Genomic DNA, 14,917 nt, shown 5'->3' with positions numbered 1-14,917 from the left:
TGAGGAAGAGGACACACAGAGACAAGCAGAACGCTGCCTCACCAGGGCTTACCCAAGGCAGGCCACACAAAACCGGAGGAAGCGAGCTGGATAACGTATGCCCAGGACTGCTCCCCTGCAGGAACACACTCCCTGTGGGCAATGGCAACACCAGTGGCAGAGTACAGGCTTGGATGTGAGCGCTGGCAACCTTGTTTACTTCAGGGAGCCCCGTAGCCTCTGGAGGTCTGCTTCCTCAGGTCTAGTAAATTGTAAGTTGGCCCAAGTGACACCAAAGTTTCTTCTGTTCTTTTTTTTTTTTTTAAGTAGGCTCTATGCCCACCATGAGACTTGAACTCATGACCCTGAGATCAAGAGTCACATGCTATACAGACTGAGCCACCCAGACACCCCTATAAATTCTATTTTAATCACATTTTTGGTCTTTCTTCCTTGTAAGGCCAAAAGAAAGGAGGCATAATTACATTCCGCCACAAAAAGGGTGAGGTTTTTTTTTTTTTTCTCTTCTTTTGAATTCCTTAGATGGGCTGAGCATTGAGAACAGTCAACTGCTAGCCACTATCAGATTTGGAGAACAGAACACCGGAGCCATAGTGCATCAAACAAAGGCCTCAGGGTATAGGATTCTTTTTCTTTCTAACTTCAATTATCCAAGAAACAGATGATCACATGACCAGGGAGAAAATTCAGATACACAAAACTCCATACCTTCAAAAGTCCCCTAATTTTATCTTCTCCACAAGTACAACTTGAAATGCAGAAAATGATTTTAATAAAGTCAACTTAAAAAATGGCTTCTGGGGCGCCTGGGTGGCGCAGTCGGTTAAGCGTCCGACTTCAGCCAGGTCACGATCTCACAGTCCGTGAGTTCGAGCCCCGCGTCAGGCTCTGGGCTGATGGCTCGGAGCCTGGAGCCTGTTTCCGATTCTGTGTCTTCCTCTCTCTCTGACCCTCCCCCGTTCATGCTCTGTCTCTCTCTGTCCCAAAAATAAATAAAAAACGTTGAAAAAAAAATTAAAAAAAAAAAAAAAATGGCTTCTGCCCAGAGAACCAGAATGACAACATTAGACCTCGACTCTACTTTGTGTTCTCGTTATCAGTTACTCAGAGGTAGACAGTGTTTCTTTTAGCTCTCACGGTTCATGCTGTTACCTGAGTTCTAGGTATCGTAAGTGTGTTTCATCTGTGTGCTCTTGAAGGAACTCTATTATAAGTCAAGTCAAGTGTCCTCACTTTCGTTCCTTGGGTGACATGCGGTGGAAAGTAAGCCTGGAGTGACAACATGTGGGTGTCAGTTAGAGCTTCTGTGACTCTACAGCTCTGGGTCTTGAAATGTCTTTTGTCCTGTGTCCTCACCTGTTAAAGAAAAATAATAAGGGGTGTCCTCACTTCCAACCCTTCGACCTCTAAATTCCATGCTTTCACATCTGAGTTATTAACTTCTCTGTATGGTACTCACAGAAGAAGGAAAATAAAATATCCAATTGAAATTATTTTTCTTTTGCTGACTACAGGCCGGATTAGCTTATTCGTGCTTTGGCAAGCTTCTCCTCCTATCGTTCTGTCTTTTGTTTCAACCCCAAAATGGTTTATTTTATATCTCAGACTTATATTCAAATGATTACATTTGATTTATTTTGCATGTCAGTCTAACCACTGAGCATATGTCATCACATCACTTAATTTATACCAGAACAGAAATTTGCTGTGTTGGCTCTGTTAGCCAAAATAGAATCTAGTAATTTACAGTCATCCACAGAAGAATTTACAGTGAGGAGTACTAAATAACAATAGTAATCGTCAAGAAACTCAGGAGGAAAAGTAAAAAATAAATAAATAAATAAAGGCAGATTTCTGTTAAAAAAAAGAAAATTTCTACCACCGTTTAAAAAAAGTTTTGTTTTCTTTTGTTTTGTTTTTCTGGGCCACCTGGGTGGCTCAGTCAGTTAAGCAACGGACTCTTAATTTCAGCTCAGGTTCTGATCTCATGGTTTGTGAGTTTGAGCCCTACATTGGGCTCTGCACTGACAGCATAGAGCCTGCTTGGGATCCTCTTTCTCTGCCCCTTCCCCTCTTACTCTCTCTCTCTTTCAAAATGAATAAATAAACATTAAGTTTTTTTTTTTTTTTTGCATCCTGCTGCCCTCAGAGAAAACTTTACAGATGCACCACCCCTCCCCCTCCCACCACATCATTCATTTTCAGATGTGCGGGGTGACCAAACAGGCATAAAGAGAAATGAAGATTAGATTGTTTTTTCATTAAACTTCAACCCTCAGATTGAAAAAAAAAAGGTAATAAAATAAATTTTAAGTGTAAGTTTTGTATCCTTTTGGGGGGGGGTGGGGGTGGGGAAAGGGTTACAGAGAATCTAATGAAAGCTATAGACAATCCTTCCAGAAAATACATAGATAAATCCCCCAAATTTCAAACCTTTCTGTGGACTCCAGTTTAAGAATCCTTGGCTTGGTCACTGTGGAAAAAATATTTTAAAATATTATATGTATAATTAGCAGGTACTTTATGTAGGTAATAATGGTAAGCCAGACCCTTAGTTTTTCAAACTATTTAATACATTATTTGTGTATGGTGTAGATCAACTCCCATTTACAATCCAGCGAATTTATGAAAAGTTAACAGATTTGGTTAAACAAATCTGAGTTTTAGACCACTGTACCCGTTGGAACAGTAGAGGAAAAAGTAAGGAAATCCTTCCATTGTGTAACTGACTTATTTCCTTTTCATAACTGGAATATGCCTTTTAACACACACTGCCTTAAATCTATACATTCGGCATCCTACGTAAGCCAGGACTCTGGTGGCCCTTAGGTACTTTAATTATATGGACATTCACCTCTAAAATGTTGTTAGACGATGGAAGAAACAACAATTTCATAAAAACCCTGATGCTAAATCAGAATTATCTCAATTAATATCAAGTTAGAAGTGCCAGATCCCTCTAGCCAATGCTGGCATGAAGAATGTGCTGGCAGCTCACCAAAGACATGTGGCCACTTACCCCATTGTTTTTAGGATAGAAATAAAAACTTATCCTGGCTCCTTATGAATCCCTCCAGGAGTTCTCACTGATCTCCAGAGAAAAGCAGTCTTCTAAAAAAAAATAAAAAAAAAAAAAAAAAAAAGGTCACAGACTGGAGGTTGTAGTAATAGTTTGAAACATGGAGTATCTAAAGAGAAAGCCAGAAAGAAAGAGAAAAAGAGATTCCACATTAGAGATCTAGAGTGGCTTTATTAAGCCCATGACTTTAAAGCATGTTGAGAGGCAGACAAGTTACTTCTCTAAACAGCATCACGAATGGAGCTTTTTAAATCAAAAAAAAGGGTTCAAAAAAAAAAAAAGACCTTTGGGAGGTGATTAGGTCATGAGGGTGGAGCCCTCATGAATGGGATCAGTCCTCTTATAAAAGAGACCTCAGAGGGGCACCTGGGTGGCTCAGTCTGTTGAGCGGCTGACTTCAGCTCAGGTCGCCATCTCACGGTTCGAGATTTTAAGCCCCACCTTGGGCTCACTGCTGTCAGCCTGTCTGTGCAGAGCCTGCCTCCAAACTTCTGTCTCCTCTCTCTGTCCCTCCCCTGCTTGCATTCTCTCTCTCTCAAAAAAAAAAATAATAATAATAAACATTTAAAAAAAGAGAGAGATACCTCAGAGAGCTGTCCTGTCCCTCCTTTCCTCCATGAGAAGATACAGCAAAATATGGCCATCTATGAACCAGAAAGTCATCTACACCAGACACCAAATCTGCCAGTTGGATTCCCAGACTCCAGAAGTGTGAGAAATAAATTTCTGTTGTTTATAAGCCATCCAGTCCACGGTATTTCTGTCATAGTAATTTGGAGAGACTAACAAAGAAGACATGGCAAAAATGAAACAGGAAAATAGACTCTATAACCGTGTCAGTAACAGGGCAGCTGGGTGGCTCAGTCAGTTGAGCATCCGACTTTGGATTTCAGCTCAGGTTATGACCCCAGGGTGCTGGGACCAAGCCCCACGTCAGGCTCCATGCTTGGGAGCCTGCTTGGGATTCTCTCTCTCCCTCTGCCCCTCGCCCCTGCCTGCAAGCTCTCTCTCCAAAATTAAAAAAAAAAAAAAATTAAAACCATGTCAGTAGTCCCAGAGACCCCACACTTGGGGTGAGGAAGGAGCAGGAGTGGGGAAGTGGTACAGTAAAGCACAGAGGCTCAAAGCACAGCATCTCGACTCAGGCAGGTCTGGGCTGAATCCTGGAGCTGCTGCCCAGGGGCTGTCTGACTTTAGGCAAGACACAAAAAGTCTCTAAACCTCATACCCTTGCTGAGGAAAGGAGTGTAATAATAGCACCTATAGTCCACTGTATTGTGAAAGTTCAAGGTAAGGTAATTAGTGCTAAGAAGCCCTGTGGGTGTCCAGTAAATATTTGCTATAATTATCAGTTATCTTCGAAGGAGATGCTATTGATGGGGTTCAGGGCAGGCCAGCCTAGGGTGTGTCACTCTGGCATGTTGATTATTTTGAATTAAGATTACTTGGGAAACAGCAAGTGCAAGAAGGGCACTCTGACCCTCCTCTGTGCCTCTGAAAGAAAGAAACAAAGTCCCTATGTGAGGGGTACCCTCCCCGCACCTGTAGGGCAGAGGTATCCTTTGTCTTGTCAGTTCTTTATAAATGTATTCTTTGTCTGAAAGGTACAAAAGCTCTGCCCTGCTCCCTACTTTGGGTGTCATAACTTTGGGGCCCCTGTATGTACTAGATGAAATTACACTTGTTGTTCTCCTATTCATCTCTTTTGAAGATGACTTTGAAGTCACTTTGAAGTGAAAACACACTTTTATTACAGTGTGTGTCTTGGCCAAGAAACTAGAAGGGTAGAGGGAAACTTATTTTTTCCCCTACAGATGTGGCAAGCCAGCCAGGAGATTTCACCAGCTGGACACTGCTTGCTCCAGGGCTGCTGTAGCTAAGAGATCTTGGGACTTCTGGCAAGCACTGGAAGAAGCTAGGAATTCTTACTGTGTCAGTCTCCTGGACTTCCGCCTGCGGAGTCTGTTGGAAATGAGTGGTGAAAGGCCTTTTTAAAAATTGAGATTGGGGGTGCCTGGGTGGCTCAGTCAGTTAAGCGTCCGACTTCAGCTCAGGTCACGATCTCGCGGCCCGTGAGTTTGAGCCTCGCGTCAGGCTCTGGGCTGATGGCTCAGAGCCTGGAGCCTGCTTCCGATTCTGTGTCTCCCTTTCTCTCTGCCCCTCCCCCATTCATGCTCTGTCTCTCTCTGTCGCAAAAATAAATAAACATTAAAAAAAAAATTGAGATTGGCAGGAGAAAATACCTGGGCAGCTATTTCTATAGGAACTCTGGTGAAGATTTGGTAACGAGAACTCTTGTTTTCTATCGATCCTCTTCCTCCCAGAGACGATCATTATTTTCTCTTGTCTCTGTCTTTTGTGTCATTTGTCATAAAGGGAAACATCATGGGTCTTGTGAGGTTTTCCTTTGTCTTATTCTACGTCCTGAGAGTTTGGCTTTATGACCACTAAGAATATTCCCTCGGCGTACCTGGGTGACTCAGTTGGTTAAGCGTCCGACTTTGGCTCAGGTCATGATGTAGCCGATCACAAGTTCGAGCCCCATGTTGGGTTCTGGGCTGACAGCTTGGAGCCTGGAGCCTGTTTCAGATTCTGTATCTCCCTCTATCTCTCTGCTCCTCCCCTGCTTGAGCTCTCTCTCTGTCTCTCTCAAAAACAAATAAACACTAAAAAAAAAAAAAAATTATTTTTTAAAGAAAAAAAAAAAAAAAAAGAATATTCCCTCTGGCCTGGGCCATCTGGAAGGTGTATATACCGGCATGCATCTGGTGAATAGACTGGGATTCTGAGACACGAAGTCAAGCAGTGCTCTCTTTGTAGACTGTGCCAGCAATCAGGGGAGTTTGTTACAAGGGGTCCCAGTACACAAGTGGCCTCTGTAATCTCAACCTTCATTGTCTTGTTAGTGCTGGAAAAGTCCCATTGCAGTAGTATGTGCCCCTGTGCCACAGGTTAGTTTTCGCATGAGAAACTTGGAGACACTATTTTCACTACACAATTCTTACCACCTAGGACAACAAAGGTCTTTGTTTCCTGGATCTTGTGAGGACTCTGTCTTTTGCAACCTCCTTTGGGGATGCGTCTTATATCCTGATGAAGCCAAAAACAGGTTTGTTGGTTTGAGTGGCTATGGGGATTCATAGATCCAGTAGTCAATGGCCAGACAGTGCATCTTTTGAATTTGAAAAACTTCTGTATTTGAAAAAAATTTTAGGAGCATTCATCCTAAACAATTGTTTCATTAGTACCTCTGGAAAGACCAAATTAAAAAGTGGATTCAAAGAAGTAGAATGGCTAGTCTTGGGGACTCCTTTAACTAGATGAAAGAGGAGAGATTAAATTTAGAACAAAATTAAAGTTCATATCCAGTGTAGATTCCCTCTCTTAAAACCTGGCTCTCTCTCCTCAGCAAGAAAGCTAGCACCCCAAACTCCTCCACCTTCCCCAGAAAATCCCTTCAACACCAAGCTGCTTATTTTAACTTCCCTTTCCCTGCAAGATATACAGAGAACACTCCAGACAAATCTCTGGGCCCAGGGTCTGCAGGTTATTCATGTAAATGCTAAAAGCCAGGAGATAAATTCAGCAGAAGTGCCTGGGCTGGGCAATAAGTCTCATTTTGCTGGCCTCTATGATCAGGCCCTGCTGGCTTCAGGCCTTCCTATGCAATGCCCTTTGTGGATATATTCTAGGCCCCCACCCAAAGAATTCATGTCTCCTGGACAACAGAACATCATTATCTTTTGATTCCCATCTTAGTTGGAAATTTCCTCTCTGATATAAAAAGGCAAATTCAGGGGCGCCTGGGTGGCTCAGTCGGTTAAGCATCCGACTTCAGCTCAGGTCATGATCTCACTGTCCGTGAGTTCGAGCCCCGCATCAGGCTCTGTGCTGACTGCTCAGAGCCTGGAGCCTGTTTCCGATTCTGTGTCTCCCTCTCTCTCTGCCCCTCCCCCGTTCATGCTCTGTCTCTGTCTCAAAAATAAATAAACGTTAAAAAAAAAAAAAAGGCAAATTCAAAATAGTACAGTTGAGTAGGCAAATCAACCTCTAAGTGTTTTAATGAAAAAGGTTATGCAATTCTTTGAAGACAGCTTGCAGGAATGAAAATTTAAAAAAGAGTTAAAAGTCAATAATTCTTTTTTTTTTTTATTTTTTTTTATTTTTAAGTAATCTCTACACCCAACGTGGGGCTCGAACTCACAACCACAAGATCAAGACTGAACACTCCAGGTGTCCCAATAATTCTTAATTTACAACTTAACTTTTCAGAAAAACAAAAGCATAACTCTGAAAGCAACGCAAAATCCACTCAGACCCTTTCCTACCTGCCTTCAGACATGTATAGATGCTGCAGAAATCAGGGCACTGGAAGTACAATGGTCCTGCACTTAAGAAGAAGAAAAAGAATTTAGATAGCAATTACCCTAGACTTCTGATAATGGAGAAATATATCCAAATTCCTAGAAGAAAACTTGCATTCTTTCTCTGTCCCTTGAAGATGTAAATCTTACCACGTCTTTGAAATGTAAACACCGAAGGAGGTAACTAAAACTCACTGGAGACTGGGAAATAAAGAGAAAGAGGCCTTTTTAAAATACAGATGGATGGCTGTGAAGGCTCTCTTGCTTCAACTCTACAGACTACAGCCTCCTTAAGATTACTTCTCAAGGGCAAATACACATCTTAAAAGTCATCTTCACAAATAGTAAAAAGCTTTAGGCATCTGAATGAATAAACTTATTCCAGCTGTTATTTATAAACTAGCGAGTTTTATATCGTCATATCTGATTCACGGCTAAAATTGTAAAATGTAAGGTATCTGTCTTTGGCTGTATGTATGTCTATGTGTGTGATTAGCAGTATGGCCATTTATCTACCTCCGAATGGCATTGCCAAAGTTAATTTGTAAAAGAGCTCTGTTTAACTGGCTTAAAAATAAGCGCTTTTAACTGAAGTATTTCTACATCTCAGAAAATAGTAGGAACTAACCCAAAGGTTTTTCAAACCCACATTATCTAGGATAATTTTTGGCAAATAAAAAGTAGTTTAAATTTGTTGGTTTAATTAATACAGACATGTATTATACTTTTAGAGTTGTCAGCAGTTAGTATGATACTTTTATTCTACCTAGGTTTACTAAAAATCAAAAAAGCTCATGCTGTTACAAAAATTTGTCAGCAAAGAAAAAAATTAAGATGGTGGCTAACTAATGTTTCGTGGAATCTTGAAGAGTAATCTAAGCATGATTGTTAAGAACAAATGAACTCAATACATGTAAATGAGATGAGTCTTTAGGTGCACTTTTCAGCAGTGATTATTGCTTAAATAGTTTTCCAGATCTTTTTGGTAACTTCCACCATCTAAATTAAATCAGATGATGGGAATTCAACGAATGTCTAGGGGCATTTCCAAATAAGATAACATATGGAAACACTAATTGCTAAACAAATCTAAGCTCACCTATTTTGACCTTTTATTACAGAGGAACTAAGGATATTGGGGTCAATTATTAAACATGTCTAATGCCACATTAAAAACTCTGCCATAAGGAAATTATGTTTCTAGAAATTATGAAATGTATTCATAAATTTGCCAATCTAAAGAGTGCTGGTATAAGAGTTCACGATTGCTTACTTCTTAGTTTTCACTAGAAATTAAGGTTTCTTAGGATTAAGACTTCTAATTAATATATGCAATTCAAGTTACTTGAAATAATAAGGGAAACATCTCCATAGGCAAGAAATGTAGGATACGCGGGGTGTTTGTTTGTTTGTTTGTTTGTTTTTTGGTGAGAAAAGGTATGGAGAATGGAGATGCATCTTTTTGTTGAGGGAAAAGAAAGTAATTTTGTCCTATAGTAAACCTGATTATTTATGAGTGGGAAAGATGACAGGGGACAAACTAAAATGGACATAGAAAGTTGTAGAACGTTTCTGGGAAAAAAAAAAAAAGACCTTGGAAAAGGAATTTTATGTGTGATCAACCTGAGCAAAACTGAATGGATTTGTTACAGGGTTTTAAACGTAAGCTTTATACCAATAGTGTACTTACGTAAAATTGAAACTTAATTTTCTTTCATGCACTAAAAGGACAAAGTTTGCTTGGATTCTTGGTCTGTTCCTGATAAGGGATTATAAAAGGTTTTCCCTTACCTTTTAAGTAATCTGCCTAGAAAGCAAATATTTTGTGTTTTAATGTGTTCAGGCCTTTGATTACTTAAAACAAACATACACACAAAAACAACCCAACAACTGAGTCTTTTCTATTAAAAGAGCTCAGTTTTACTTACAACTACTTAACTTCTGGTATTTGCCTGCAAAGTCTTTAATTGTTACCATGGTTAAATGGGTAAGTATTGTTTCATAGTGACCTATGATCCTATCTGACCAAGTGTTTTAAAACTTCTTTGATATTTTTGACAAAATTCCCCCCAATCAGATTCTAAATGACGTCTCTTTGACCTCAAACAAACTTTGGGAATTTCCAGAGGGTTCCTGGGACAAGTTAAAGGATTTGTTCTCTCTCCTAATAAGAAGAGACATGTTACACTAATTAGCCTTATTTGTTGTTTTAAATTACATGGGAAGCATTTGCCAAATAAATGGTGATAAACCTTCCTAGGTTATATTAAATGGGTGAATGTTATTAATACAAGTATACAGAAATTATATAAAATTTCTAAGAATCTGGTATGTCCTGGTATAATATTATCAGTCATACTTGTAGTTATTATCATAAATTTTGTATGGCATAAAAATAACCAAATTTCCTTGTCAGTTACATTATAATGAACTCTCATCAGATATTTAACTATGGGCATTTTTAAATCTTTGGTCATTTATAGACAGTTATTGTTTTCCTCTGATACTTTTGCAAATGTATTTCACCTTCAGAGAGATTCATGGAAAGGATTCTGACAAGTACTCTAGAACACAGTTTCTGTTAACTTTGAGATCATCAAATGAAACTGATGGAATTTCCAGAACTAATGGAAACACTGGATTTAAGCAGAACAAGAACTATTAAATGGAACTGAATGCAGTGAGTAGGATAATTATACTTATGACTTTGAAACACTGCTGATTTAAAAAATCTTTTGTTCTTTCAGATTTAAGGAAACCCTATTTTCTCTTTAACTATGACTTAGAGCAATTTAGTAAAATATGCCTTTGTGAACAAATATGACCCATTTATCTTTTTCTCCCCACTTCATCCCCCTAGAATTTGGAAACTCTCAGTGAGTATTCTTATATTTGTATGCGTTCAATCAGAATCTGTTCTCCTTATAATAAGACACTGGAGGCGTTGGTTATATTACCAAGATGTTGACTGGAATGTCATGTTTGAGAGAGACATGCATAGACTCAGACACAATCAGGCAGCTTTAAGGAACTAAGGTTGACTTTATGGAGCCAATAAAGTCTCTTGGAAAAATTGGCCTGGTACTTTGCTTACAGAGTTCCCAGCAGTCTTACCATGTGAGTAAGGAAGGTTACTTCCTGGCAAGACCAGGAGTCTCAGAATATTTTGGGGACCTTATGAAGTCAACAATTTACCCAAAACTATAGGTGTTACAATGAAGTCTGATGACTGGTCCTTGGGTTGGCTTCTTAGCCTCGAGAGGCTTTTAAAAGTCCAATCTGAAATTCCTTATGAAAAGTTCCAGTAAAGCAGATTAAAGATTCTGTATGATCAAAAGGTATTCTTGGGGCGCCTGGGTGGCTCAGTCGGTCGGGCGTCCGACTTCGGCTCAGGTCATGATCTCGCACTCCCTGAGTTCAAGCCCCGCATCAGGCTCTGTGCTGACAGCTTGGAGCCTGGAGCCTGTTTTGGATTCTGTGTCTCCCTCTCGCTGACCCTCCCCTGCTCATGCTCTGTCTCTCTCTGTCTCAAAAATAAATAAAAACAATAAAAAAAAAATTAAAAAAGAAAAAGGTATTCTTGCTGCACTTATACAAATAATCAAGCTCAATTTGTAAATAAATTGGTCTTACTGTGGTTATTGTTGACAGAAATGTGGTGATTGTAGACAGAAAAAACACATTTCAGTAAAAACTATAATATGCCCTTGTGGATATTAGATTCTAGTTCTGTTAATTGTCTTTGAGGTTTCATTTTCTACCTGTAAACTGGACTAGATCTTGAATTCTTCTAGTTTCCTCCAATATCTGGCAAAAACTCTCTAAACTAACATTCCAACTTTTCTCCCACCCTTTCGACTTAAAATCATTGAGGACTAAAGCTGCCCAGTTTCCAAAGCCACACAAGCTAAACCTGGACAACTTGATATGAACTACAGAAATCAACACAACAACATGAAAAGAAATGAAAAGAAAAGAAGAGAAAAGAAAAGAAAAGAAAAGAAAAGAAAAGAAAAATAAAATAAAAATCAACACAACAGCTCATGTATGGACAATCTTCATGCCTATTGATATATGGGCCACTCAGAGAGATCTCACTCAGACAGTCAAACTGCATATCAGGGGAATCTGTCAGATTGCCCCTGCCTGCCCTCCCTTTGTCTAAAGATAATTTGAGCCAGACATCTAGAAATCTTTGCAACTAACTGCCTCCAGAACTCAGAAACGAGAATAGAGTCTGCTCTATTAACCATTGCTTTTCGTTTGTTTCTGATCACTAAATCACTAAACACCTGATTGCTTGTACCATACAGGACTAACTTCGGAAGCCTACCTGCAAGAACACCTACTGAAGTTATAGACACAGATATTTAACTGGACTGACCTATTCTCTGGGCTGAGAGAGAGTCAAGGAGACATGGATACCAACTCAGCATCTACACTGTAAAACTCCCAGGGAAGTTTCAGAGGAGGGAACTAATGGGGCTCAGGACAGGCTGCCCCAGGGGGTGCCACTCTGGCATACTGATTATTTTGAATTTAAGTTACTTGGGCAACAGCCAGCATGAGAAGGATCCTCTGACCCCCTCTGTCCCCCTGGAAGCAGGTAATAAATTCCCCATGTGAAGGGTACCCTCCCTTTTTGGGGGCCCCCGTATGTACTAAATTAAATTTATTTTATTCTTGTTAATCTCTCTTTACAGGGGAGTCTCAGCTAAAAACCTAGAAGGGTAGAGGGATTCCCCCCCCCCCCCCCAAGATTATCCATTTATTTCCCGGGAGTCCCAGAATTATTAAAAAAAAAAAAAAAAAGTAGAGCCAGGAGTTCCTTTAAGAACAATAAGTACTCGCCTCTTATTTTATATGTAATACTAAAAAAAATGATTAGTAATTCAAGGACTCCCTATTCCCCCACAGCCTGCCTTTGGCTGGATGCACACTGAAGCTGAGACCAGGTTGGATTACTCTTTGCAAGAAAGGATGGACTGTAAAGTCCATTGCTGTATCCTCCAGCACCAAGAACAGTCCTGAGAAACGGCAGGCATGAAATAAATATGTTAAGTGCAAATAGACTTGGAATAGGGAGAAATCATAAAGAGTGTGACTCGGAAAAAGAAGGGGAGAAAAGATTTTTGTTTTGTTTTTGTTTTAAACGGAGAAAGAAATAGAAAAAGAGAATTTTGGCAGCTGGTCATGGAAGAGGGAATTGGCGGTGGGGGTGGGGGGTGGTGGGGGGAAGGAAGTATTTAAAGGAAACCTTAAGGGTGTTTTGCTGGTGATATGTGATGCAACCCCCCCCCCCCCACCATCCTCAGGAGAAATTAACATTGTCAGTCAAAGCTTCTGGAATCGTATTAGGGGATTTGGGCATGTGACAACGCAGGCAACTGACCTCCAGGACAGGCACTGGGCCTAAGAAGCTCGATTACATTTCTGTTGGATCTAGGTGAACAGAGAGGTCAAAGGATTTGCCCACAGACCTAATTAATGGCAGACTAGACTAGAACTCAGATCTCTAGATCCAATTTCACTGACCTTCCCATAAATTGGCATGAGGCTTAGTCGGCTGCCATACTTATTCAATTTCATGTTGAATAAGTCAGACTGTGGTCGGGACAACACATTTCTGGCTGCCCACACACTGGGCCTGTGTTCACAGATGCCTCATTGTGATTGAATGTCCCAAGACTCTAGCCCTGGCTTGACCACGTACCGTCTGTGGAGCCTTGGAAAAGCCACAACCCCTCAAAGTTTTATTTTCATCATCTGAAAAATGGGGGCTAAGAGTCCTACCTCTCAGTGCCTTTGCAGGATCAAGTGAGATGTTGTGAAAGCTGCATGTAAGACACTAAGTATCAGACACATGTTTATTAAGTAGTTACTTCTATTCGTAATTGTTACACTTGCCAGTATGGTATTTCTTTGGACATACTATGTTTTCCTTTTTTCTACTTCCTGAACTGATGCTTCCCAAGAAGACAGTCATTTTTGAAAATCTTATTTTCTTTCATTATGTTATATATAATCAAAATAGAATTTAAATAATTATGGGAGAAACTTGATACATAATTCCTCAACTCAGAGATATATCTTTAGCCCTTTAACAATTCTGCATATATTTAGAGTTTCAAACCGTGTTCATAATATACACTTTTTGCATCATTTTGAAAAATTTACTCGATATAACATCTTAAGCATTTTCTATGCCATTAATTATTCTTCAGCAATATGATTTTTAATGCCTGCACACTAGTCCATTGTCTGGACATACAACGTATAGAACATTTTTCAATTTAGATTGTGTCCAATTTTTTTTTCTATTATACATGATACCCTGATAAACGCCTTTGTGTATAGACTTAGTTCTAAGCTCACTAACCTGTCTCTTCATGTGGTTGTTGTGAGGGTCGAGTGAGAGAGTACATGTAAAAGATGAAGAATTGTACCTGGCACACTGTAAGTACTCAATACTGCTAGCTACTATTCTTATCACTAACTTCAGATATATGTGGTTAGTATCCAAACATACCCAGATCGAGTACTTGGTATTAAGTACATCAAATTATGCCTTCTAAAAATACTCTAAGATTATTTTTATAGTTTTGTTCAGAAATGTGCTTTTTCAAACGACCTCGAATTTGCTGGATGTTTCATTATGAATAGTAATTGAAAGTATGTTTGTTTAGATTTTATTTCTGTGCCTCAGGATGTCCTTGGAGGGAAGGTGGGGGTCTTAACATATTTGAAGTGATTTCCTGGTTTTAGAGTTTAAAGGAAGTCAACAAAGACCTACTTATTGGATTGGTCAAACACTTGTCCGACAGGGTCAAAATCTAGTTAAGTTACCTTCTTGATATTCCGTGGCGGGACCCACAGCTGTGGGTCAGAAGTTCGGAACAAAAAGTGAAATCCTAGGATTAACTGTCATACTCTTGTATCAAATACTTTGCTGTTGAATCGACTTTCCCATGGTAATTGTGTTTGGATGAGGCTTTGCCACCAGGGCCGTCTGCTGCATTCTCAGCTGGCACGGAGAACACAGCATGCAGGAGAAAAGCAGCTCGACGGGTGGCGGACAGCTTTTCAGGACCGGCTCTGTGTCTCCTGAGAGCCCCTGGGATGGCCGATCCTGTGCTTTTGTTGGGTGACAGCATGAAAGGGAAGAGCCTGAATCCCAAGGTGGTAGCCTGAGCCCCTCTCTGCCACTGACCAGCTGTGTGACCTTGGGCAAATGGCTCAAGCTTCTGCATCTCCATTTTAGTCTCTGGAAAATAGATATAATAATAATAATAATAATAATAATAATAAGTAGCTCATTAGGCCCACCTCTAACACTTATAGGACCCCAGCCAAGAGTATAAATAAAACACCTCAGGCCCACAGCCCATCTCCCTTTTCTTTCTACCTGGTCCCTGTCTCACACTGTGAGGACCTTTCTGCAGTGTCCACACTCCCACCTGCAGGTCCATATCTT

Source organism: Panthera uncia, assembly GCF_023721935.1.
Source record: "Panthera uncia isolate 11264 chromosome C1 unlocalized genomic scaffold, Puncia_PCG_1.0 HiC_scaffold_4, whole genome shotgun sequence".
NCBI lineage: Eukaryota > Metazoa > Chordata > Mammalia > Carnivora > Felidae > Panthera > Panthera uncia.
The sequence above is the reverse complement of the archived record's forward strand: the minus strand, read 5'-3'. Positions refer to the sequence as shown.